Below are 10,882 nucleotides of genomic sequence, written 5' to 3'. Positions count from 1 at the left end.
GGGTATAATTTCGCATATAAATACATACAAATAATTTTTAATTGGGGCCGGAGACTAAAGAAAACAATAATTTAGAAAAAAATGTTTAATAAAATCTTAGATAATACATATGTATAACAAATTAGGCCTATATTATTTTACAATTTTTCACATTTACTGGATTATTACGCCATAATTTTAACATTGTTTCCATCTCAGCGATAATACTATGACGTTTACGAATGATGCTCGAATTTAAAGATTGAGCATTTTTCACAGCTTCAAGAATTTTTTTTTGCCTTTTATAATTGTTCTGTCCGACAATTCCGGTAGATCAAACTTTGCCAATTCACAAATTTTTATTTTTGTATCGAAGTCTTTAATAATGGGTACGTTCGTAAAGTCAAACGAGTTAAACGCGTTAGTAACGAATCGTTCGAAAAGACTAACGAAATAGGAATAACGATGACGTCATTCTCGTTTAACTCGTTCGACTTTACGAGTTAAACGAGAATGCCCAATGTTAACTTTACATTCCAAAGATAAAGTTTTTCTTTCCTTGTTTGATGCAGAAGAATTAGTTCTACTTCGTTTGGATGACATAGTAGAGTCTCCGTAGATATAACAAACACAGAAATAAATAACACAAAATAAATTGTAGCTGTGTGTGGATTCCGCGCGACACATCCGAACATGTAAGTTGAACAATAGTGTGGGGGTAGTGAGTAATCAAGAATTGCGTGGCGCTCAAACAAAAGACGAATCGACGAGATTTGAAAATCGCGTAAGTCGGGGTATTACTGTATACTACAGATTTGATTAACTTAAGGTTATATAAATGATGAATTACGGAGATAATTCTATTCTAGTTCTAATCATTTAAGTTTTATCTCACTCAGTGTTGAAGGACATACTTTCGTTTTGGGCTACTAACAGAAAAATAGGACCACAATCTACAGATAAATAGGTTTATTTACTTACGTTTAGTCTAAATACAACTATCGGTCAAGGTGGCAGCCTACCGCATTGGGGGACCCGGGATCGAATCCGAAATCCCCAGAAATTTTTCGGGCCCGTCCCTCACCACCCGGCCGCCCCATTGTGGGTCTGGCTGAATCTATATTGGGTTTGCTAAAAGAGGCCCTCTTAGTGCCCACAGGGCGGAAAATGTTAAAAAAAAAGAAACTCAACTTTCCTCGCTAACCAAAAGAGAACGGAAGTATATCACTAGTAATGTGTGAATGTGTCGTAATTAAGCAAATGGAAACTACAGTAAAGTTACTACTTGCGGAAAATTTGAGACATGAAACAAGGAAAACTTTCGTTTTCTGAAAATGTAGAATATCCCTTCACGGAAAACAGAAATTCGAATTGCTTAAACTTTTTTTAAACTCCGCTCTTTGGGCAGTGTGAGAATCTCTATAGTAAGCCCATTACGGATTCGGCCAGAACACAATCGGGTGGCCGGGTGATGAGAGACGGGCGCCCCAATATATCTAGATTGACCACTCGCGATAAAACCCAGGGGTTTTCCAACACGTCCTGATCGTTCCTGGATCCTCACAGCGATAGGCTGATACTGATACCTTAACTGCTCGGAATCTTTAATGGCCGTCACAAAATGGACATTTCGTGACGGCCATTTGGTAATAATATCGTAGCTAATTATTCAATGAATAACTTTTTTATGGGTGAAAATGTATGCCATTGATGAATACTTCCATGAGAAAGGATTTACAGTATGTAGATATCGTATAAAGTGATATCAACATTGAAAAATGTAGTCATTTCAATGAATTCGCGATTGAAATCGACGATAGAAATCGCGATTGAAATCGACTATAGACGGCAGTTCGATCTTAACAACAAGGTGGGATGAATAGTATATAGTTGTGTTTAACATTATAAATATATAAAAATCCAAAGTAGGGCCGTCGAAATCTTAGTATAGGATCCAGAAAAAAGCGGGCATCTTTTTCTTTCTTTTTTTAAATAAGTAGTGAATGTTATTTTGCTAACGAAAAATAAAACATTTAATATATATGGTTTTTTATTCTCCACCCTGTGGGCACCGAAAGGGGTTTTTCAATCCCATCTGGGGTCGGCCACACCTACAATAAAAAATGGCCCTTGGGAGACTGTGTCCAACATATCCGAACGGACTACTCCCCGAAAAATTCATGGTGTTTTCGACCTGTCTGGGCTCCTTTCCGGGGCCCCGAAGCGGTAGGCTGACATCTTAACCGCTCGGCCACTCGGCCTTCTATTTTTAGGGAGTAGGACCCCAAATTTTCTCTGCATCCTGGGGAAAATCCTCAGTTTCCCTTTCGACGGCCTGATGACAATGCATAGTTCAACTATTAGGTATTTTTTCAAAAATTGCTATTAAGCATTATATTAGCGTGTTCGGGGAGAAATAAAATGGTATTTTTTCGAAGAAGAAACCATATTCGATGTAAACCATTTAATGACGCATCAACTTCGACGCGAAACAAGTATATTGTCTTGAAAGAAAATTTTTAATTTCTTGTAATCGAAGGTATTTAATGAATTTGTATAGTAAAAATAAAATAAACTCATAAAAATACGCAAGTCGGTATCGATACAATAGCGTACAATATGTAAAAGAATTAGTCAACAATTAGTCAAAGAAAGTTCTATAATTAAACGCTGTATCGTTTTACTAATATTAAAACAATAACATTTTCAGATAAAGGCAATGGCATTTATTATATCTTTGGACTCAAGATTAAACTCTGAATTAAAAGTAGAAGTTTCTTTATTTGGTGTCCTGTCATCCTCTGGACTCTTTTGAATATAATTGTGAAAATGTACAATATGAATACAATAGATAATATATGAATAATAGATTTTGTGAATATAATAGATTAAATATAAATATATCAAGATACAAACAAGACAGCAAACGATATCAAACAACTTAAAAAGTGATATCAAATACTGTAATAGTTTTCTATTGTATTCATGTAATACTTTTAAAAATATTTTATCTATATCAGTTTTATCAAATATGTTTTATCCTTATCTATATCATCTGGCAATATATAATTAATTCTGGCATATGAAAATACAAAGAGCAAACAGAAGTAATATTGTTATTTTTCAGAATTTTATCAAGCTGTTAATGTGAAATTTAGACATTTTGAAAAAATCTTTATTAACAACTCAACAACGATTATAGTTCAACCTGGTAGATTATCATCTCGATATCAATCACATCGCGCCGTCTTTGCTGCAATCTCGTGAGCGTAAAATGACGGGATTTTCTTTGAAGAAAGTCTCCAGCATCAGGTATTGTCATTGAATTGTATATGAACAATATGATTCTGCAGGACACAAAAAAGCAGTCATGATGATTTCACGTATGAATGAAATGGAGTTATCAAATTGTAGTCCTTATGTTATAAAGTTAGTTAACTTAGCAACTAAGTATTGAAACACGACTTCGTTCCTTAGAAAATGATTTAACGCACAGGGCCGAGAAGTGTATCTTCTGGCTTTGCCGAAGATACACTACACTGTTGATTTGGAATACAATGCAAGGTATTACTTCAACTATATTGAATGCGTTCTTGAAGTAAACTGATCGGAAGCAGTTCAAGTAAACCTGTAGGTTCGGCCAATCACAATATCGAGATTTTGAATAAAAAAGTAACATCCGAATAAAAAAAATATATATATAGCTTACTATACATAGTATATACTCGTAATATACATGTACTACGTATGTGTCACGAAGGATTACAGTAATATCATAATAATATTTTAGAATTCTTTAAAGCTTTTCTTTTGCTTGAAACGAAATGAAGCGAAAGAAAATATTTGGAGAATGATATCAGCGGTTATTGAAAAACGTTATGTTTATATATTTAAAGTCGACCAATCAAATGGTGAATGTGTCATCAAATGAGGAATGTAAAATTGATGGCTAATAATACAGTCCATTGTATGATGAGGTCTCGTGCCACATATTCATTTCTTCAAACTTCGTTTTCGTTTTATTTTGGTTAAATTCTCTGTTAATTAACAGAAACTTTACTACATTTTTACTATCAAAATTTTAAACAGTAGTAAATTTAGCGAAGATTGTATATTTTTATCAAATAAATAACATACTATTTTTTACTCTCTCTCTTATAGATTTTTAGTGAGCTTTTAAACATTTCCATACGGACTCGGTCAGTGAGACATCCAAGTAGTTATTGAGACCGGCGAATGTAAACCAAACGTCCTGTGAAAAATTCTTGAGGGTACGATCCAGTTTCTAATTCGAATCCCTCACAGTATGTGCTTTGGCTGTTTCGGCAATCTGGCTGCCAATAATGGCATGCTTTGCCGATGTTGGTACATTGTATACTGATGGTCATTTCATCATCCGTATGCACGCCTTAAACTCTTATCCACCGAAGGTAAAAATAATAAACGATTATTATGGTTGATTTCGCAATACTAAACACCTTCGTTTAGTACACCGATATTAAGCTCTCTTACTCCTCTTTTTTACTCTCCTATCCGTGGACACTAAGAAGACCTTTATTCCATTGCCATAGCGGGAGACAGACAAATGATCGAGCGGTTAAGGTGGCAGCCCACCGTTCTGGGAGACAGGGATCAAATCCGGACAGGTCGAGAAACCTCAGGAATTTTTCGGGGGTGATCCGTCCGGATATGTCGGGTCCCGTTCTTCACCACCCGGCCGCCTCATTGTAGGCCTGGCCAGAAAGAGTTTTTAAAAAAATACCATCGGGGGATCGGCCAGATCATGAATGGGAGCGTCTAAGAGGAAGACTGTGTCCCTGTCTAAATTAAATAGCTATGCTAATTTTTATAGAAATCAATGATAATGTCGAATTCGTTGCAATTGTTGTTTAATTTCTACTTTCTATACACACTTTTGGTATAATCATGTAACACTACAGCCAATTTTTAACATTTGAAATTATTTTCTATTTAATTTTTTACATTTATTTTGTAATAAAGGAAAATTAAATCTCTATAAAAAATGTGGACGGTTGGCAAGGCAACGAAAGCGTTTGCCTGGTACTTCATGCCCGACGCAAAATAGGCGATATCGCAGCAAACAGATCGGAGGCGATGTCGAACGAAATTCATTCGGTTGTCATAGAGTCGATCATCGATTGTCCCGTCATCGACTCAACGTCACTCTACGTCATACCCTTTGACGACTCTCAAAGCCAAGAAGTTTGATTTTTTGGGCGACAATTGGAGACGCTAGTCCGGAGTGAAATATTTATGCCACTTATTACAAGCTGCAGTTTCGAATCGAAAAGTTTTCGGTTGATTTAACATACATATGAGAACATTATAGTCAATTTAGTGAAATGACTATGATGTTCTCATATGCAGCTTGTAGCCGAAAAATTAAAAACATTTTATATTTCGCTTATTAATTGATGCATTGCCAATAAAAACACACAAGAGGTTGTAACGAAACTATATGCAACATAATCGCCATCGCTAATTTTCGTCAATTTGAAAACAAACTACCAAGCGAAGTTCGTAATGGGGTCGACGAAATGTTCATTGTTTCATTAGAAGTGATATCACAAGAGAAAAACATCACTTTGAAAAAAAATATACAAAAATAAACGTGAAACTTTCACATAATTCTAATGAATACATTTATATCTCTAAAATTAAATTAAATTTCATTCGTATGAGCACTTAAATATATAGCCTACATGTTTAAATAAATCGAAACTTACAAACATGAAAATAAATCGATGTGACAACCCGAAATGATCTAATTCAAAACAATTGCATTAAATTAGAGGTGGTATTCGTCAAGTATATTCAAATCAAAACTCATACCTCGGTTTATACTTTCGGATTACGAATCACTTTACGTTTCGTATTTACTAATAACAGATTACAAAATTTTCGATGGAAATTTGAAAATCCAATTCTTGGAACGCATACTAATTTAATATTTATGCGGTTTATGTGCTGACGTAATCAATAAATTATTTCCGCTTTTAATCCGGCGCAACACATGCGTTATTTATGAAGTGAAATTTTTTGCCTGTAGATGTACAGTACTGCTTGTCAAATTGTTTGTTAAGTAACAAGCTATTGTTCATTTAATGTCTGAATCTTGGTTCTGAACACAGCTAGGGCACATATTTGTTTACTTTGATGTCAGTGACAGACTCACTCTAACGAGTAAGTGGAAAACGGCAAACATTCGGATATATTCGGCTATTCCCGAACATTTACCAAAAGCTACCCATCACACTACTCTATACAATATACAATACAATTATTTTATTAAAATAGTTTTTCCTCGTAGTCTTTAATGTTTCCAGTAGAAGTACTAGACTTTTAATTCGCTGCTCAACGGTTATAGTTTATCCCGGAAATTACAAATGTTTCAAAATCATACTCTAGCTAATCACGTGTAAATATATAGGCTAATAGGTCACGACACGTATCAATACTTATCCGCATTATGACGTAGCACATCGACAGAAACATCAATATTATTAATAATTTGAAACTTTTGTTACCTGATATCAGAAGTCACACTACTATTTATGAAATTTGTTGAATATTTTAAGTAATGTTTCAGGATATCATCACGGATTTCAATATCCTATTTTATAATGTACTTGAAGAATCATATCTTTAAATTAAACAATAGATAAATTATTGTTATATAATGTTAACCGCTAGATGGAGGTACTGCAAAGAAGAAAAGTCTTATATAACAGTTTAATGTATTGTTTTTAATCGACTAAATAAAATTAAAATTTATCGAAAAATTTTTTAAACGAAATATGAGATAAAAATAGTGTTTTAATATGAAGTATGTAATATGTATTTATTTATGCAAATATATAATTATGTATACTAATTTATTTATATCTTTGCATATAAGTTTGCATAAAATTATATTGAACAGTTCTTTATGTTTAAGGATATAAGTTTTAAAAAATATGTAATGTTTATTTTCTTCGAATAGAAACAGTACAATGTTTGTATTTAGGCACAAACATTTTATAATCATTTTGGAATTCGAACAAATATGTTTGAACTTTGATTTACAGTATATGATTTATAGTCTATTTAAAAAGAAACGAATCAAAGTAACAGTTATAACTCAATGCCATTTTTAATAAATAATAATATTTTTTTATTTCAAATTTTAACTTAAACATTTTTATATATAAATAAATAATGCATTATGACATATACCAGAACATTCAGAATCTTCATATCAGAGAAGAAAGAAAGATACCAGAACATTGATTTTAATTTCGATGCTTACGTTTCAGTTAGCATTATACGATTATATTATATTATATTAAAGACATAATCGCATCAGATATTGAAAAGGCCTTGGAGCGTTGGATAGGTTTATTCGTTTACGGGAACACGATACATGGGCATGGGTAGATCTACATAGGGACTATAGCAGACATGGGCAAATGCGGCTCTTTTTGAGTTACATGTGGCTCTTGTTGAAAGTGTTAATTTCTGCTTTATATTATTTTTTTTACAATTTTATTTCTACAATTTTGTGAAAATATGTTTATTAAAAAANCAGAGTTATAGCGCTATGTAATCTTGATGTTCTTGTTTTTTGATATTTTTGTTAACTGTATTAGCAAAAAAAAGAAGAGGGGATAGATAAAATGTCAAAATCCTTGAAGTCAAAAGTTTTTTGGGGATCCTTGCTGTAGACTTTTTATTTATTTATAAAGTTTTCTTTGTTTTTGTGATATATGAGGAAACTTAGAACATTTGTACTTTTTTCCTCTCTTTATTATTAAGATAATTCTTAAATGCTGAATAAGTTTTCTAATTATATTATGTAATGTATGCTCCAGTACGACAGTGAATATTTTTCCATTTTGAAAGTGTCATTTTTTTCTGGAATTTTTAAAAATGAGTAACGATAATGTAATAATGAAGAAATATGTGTAAAGAGATACCAAATTTGTACTTAATGTAACATCTGCTGAACTATAAAGAATGATGCAGAGTGAAATTAAATAATCTTGTCATAGATCAGAAATTATCAATGTGAAAAAATTGATAGCATTATCATAACAATGGAATTTCTTTGATATATGACAATAACTGTTTTTGTCTTTTGTTAGATTTAGCTCCCTTTTTTAAATTAGAGATAATCTTAGTTCCTTCAGTTATACATTTTGAATGATATTCACTAATATTACCTTATGATCTTAATATTTGGAGACTTTAATAGAAATATATCAACAGTTGGATAATATTTTTTTTTCTGTACTCTTAACATATTGTTGGTTTGGTAAAACAATTTTATGTTTAAACTTAATACAGTCAGTGTATATTGAAAATTGAATAGTGTTGTCTGTTCTTAGTTACTAAATAAGAATAACTATTATACATGCATATGTATATGTATGCTTTCATACATGAACAAACACAAAATATATGAGTTTTATAATTGAAAGGCATTTCTTAGAAAATGGAAACTACTATTATTTATTAACATTTTGAAAATAATTTATATTTTCAGGTTATTTCTATTGTTTATGCATCTCTAGGAGCAGCAATATTTTCAATGGTAAGTAGTAAATTTTAATTACTCTTTGATTGAAGTTTAAAATATTTTTATTAACTTGTATAAATTTTAAGTAAATTGTTGTTAGAAACTTTCAGGTGGTCTAGTTGTTTACATTTTTCCCTATTCAAGACAATTTTAATAATTGTCATATAAAAATCAATAGCAAATTTTATAAAAGAATAATTGAATTTGTAGTGTGAATTAATGATTTTTAATATACATTTCAATTATTATTAAAAAATAATAAATCTAAGACTTTAATGGTATAACAAGATTTTTTTTTCCAATTAGTAATATGTATTTTTGAATAGTAATTTTGCTGTTTATAAATTTTATAGAAAGCCTTTGTCTATTGTAATTAAAAATCATCATCAAATTACTATATGTATAAAGTATATAGTAATTTAATTTTTAATTGAGATTACTGCATCTTTACTTGCATGATTTTTGGTTTCCTAAATAAACAGTTATAATTTTTAAAGTATTCCTTTTTTAATCTTTTCCTACCAAGTATCAGTCAGCCAAAAAAAATTGTTTATCCAAAATAGTCCTACTCATATTATTTCAGATAATGATACTCTATTGTATATTAATGTTTTAGTTTTAAACTTAAAAAATATAATGTGGAAGAATTCATTATTGTTTGTTATTGAACATTAAAAATTAAATATTTTAATATATAATGGTAATAATAAATTAAATAATTTAATAATTGCTGTAATAATTTGCTGTAACCTGAAAATATTATTATTTCCAGTATATTGTTTTTGATACACAACTTATGCTTGGAGGTAATCACCGTTACAGTATCTCTCCTGAAGAATATATCACAGCAGCTTTAAATCTCTATCTTGATATTATCAATTTGTTTTTAATGATCCTGAGTCTTGTTTCTTCAGCTCAAAGATAAAATGGTTTGCTTAAATTATATCATTTTAAATGATTTTGTATTAATTGTAAATTTAATTATTTTTCAGATAAAATGTTTTCAATCATAAAATAGATTATATTGTTACATATCCTTTAATAGTATTTCATTGATGATAAAAATGTCATAAATTGTTGTAAATTTAACTTGCATACAATAAATTATAAGTTATTTAATATATAAATCAATTTAATTGATTTAATCACATTTTCCCATTATAAATTTATTTTTACTATATTATTATAAATATTCAATTGTACAAAATTTAAAATAGTATTAATCTGATGCATATCTTGAAGCATTAGCTTGTCACTAATGATATGATTGGTAGATAATTATATATTGTTTGTAAATTGAGCTTATAAAAAAAATGATGTGAACTATTGTATTATGTTTTATATCTTTAAATATGTCAATACATATAAATTTATTTATGGTATTCCAGATTATATCAATCTAGACATAAAATTTCATTTTGGTTTGTCATTTCTGCTTCTACTTATTAATGTAGCAACTATTAACTTTCCATTACATTATTAACATTATTAATGAAAATTTTGATATTTATTGATTTGTGTATTCAGATTAATTTAGTTTCGTCTTAGTTTTATGTCAGTTTGAAAAATTTTAAATGTTACAATTTACTAATAATAAGTATTATAAATGTAAATTTATGCAACATATAAAATTTAAAAATGCCCTCTTTAAATATATGTTGAAAGAAAAGAATTTCTTTAAAACAGTTGCTTAGATAACATATCTAATAATCAATATTAGCATAATTTTCAAAAAAAAAAAAAAAGAGACAAATATTTGAACAGCAAGATCCTTCTTAATAAATTTTTTAAAATGTTTATATGCATTTCTATTAATAATTTTTTTTATTACAAATATTAAAAAAAGAAGTGCATATTGATTTCTGTACAGTGGATATTTAAAAACAAAGTCTATTTCATTTAGATATATATTTTTGTTTTAATCAGTATAAGATACAGCATTTTAACTGCTATACAGTAATTATTGTAATTTGCATAGTGAGTCTTTATAGAGAGAAATAAAAGACATGCTTTGCTTACGGTTTACAAGATATGTTCAAAGTTTAAAATTTCCATGAAAAAAATATATTGTTTTATGTGGAAAGAATTATTTTTTCTAAACTTCGCTTTTATAAAAAAAAATTATGTAAAAAATGGTATTCAAATGCCTTATATCTTAAAATATATCTAAGTATTATATAAATTAAATTTCACAAACAAAAATTAAGTCAAACTTCATGAAAAGGAATTAAAGTCCTTTAAATGCTTGAACTTTTACATTTTAGAAAATTTAAGTAGGATTTTTTTAATGCCAAATTTAGTTACTTTAATCAAAAATTATTTGTA

At 29.6% G+C, this 10,882-nt stretch overlaps 1 protein-coding gene across 2 annotated transcripts in view; it reads right to left on the bottom strand.

The window, feature by feature from the left end:
* Positions 1–6,715, bottom strand: part of LOC111640723 (solute carrier family 52, riboflavin transporter, member 3-B-like) — an 11,456-nt gene extending 4,741 nt beyond the window's left edge. Inside the window, exon 1 of one of the 2 annotated variants that reach the window (XM_023386763.1) lies at positions 6,528–6,715. The gene's annotated coding sequence lies outside the window, so the exon portion shown is untranslated. Of the gene's footprint in view, positions 1–5,832; positions 6,023–6,527 lie in introns of those variants that run through there. The other variant, XM_023386762.1, reaches the window with a different exon arrangement.
* Between the last annotated feature and the right edge of the window lie 4,167 nt (positions 6,716–10,882).

Source organism: Centruroides sculpturatus, unplaced genomic scaffold, assembly GCF_000671375.1.
Source record: "Centruroides sculpturatus isolate CEXI.00-Female unplaced genomic scaffold, Cexi_2.0 scaffold1341, whole genome shotgun sequence".
In the NCBI taxonomy this organism is placed as follows: domain Eukaryota; kingdom Metazoa; phylum Arthropoda; class Arachnida; order Scorpiones; family Buthidae; genus Centruroides; species Centruroides sculpturatus.
The sequence above is the reverse complement of the archived record's forward strand: the minus strand, read 5'-3'. Positions and strand labels throughout refer to the sequence as shown.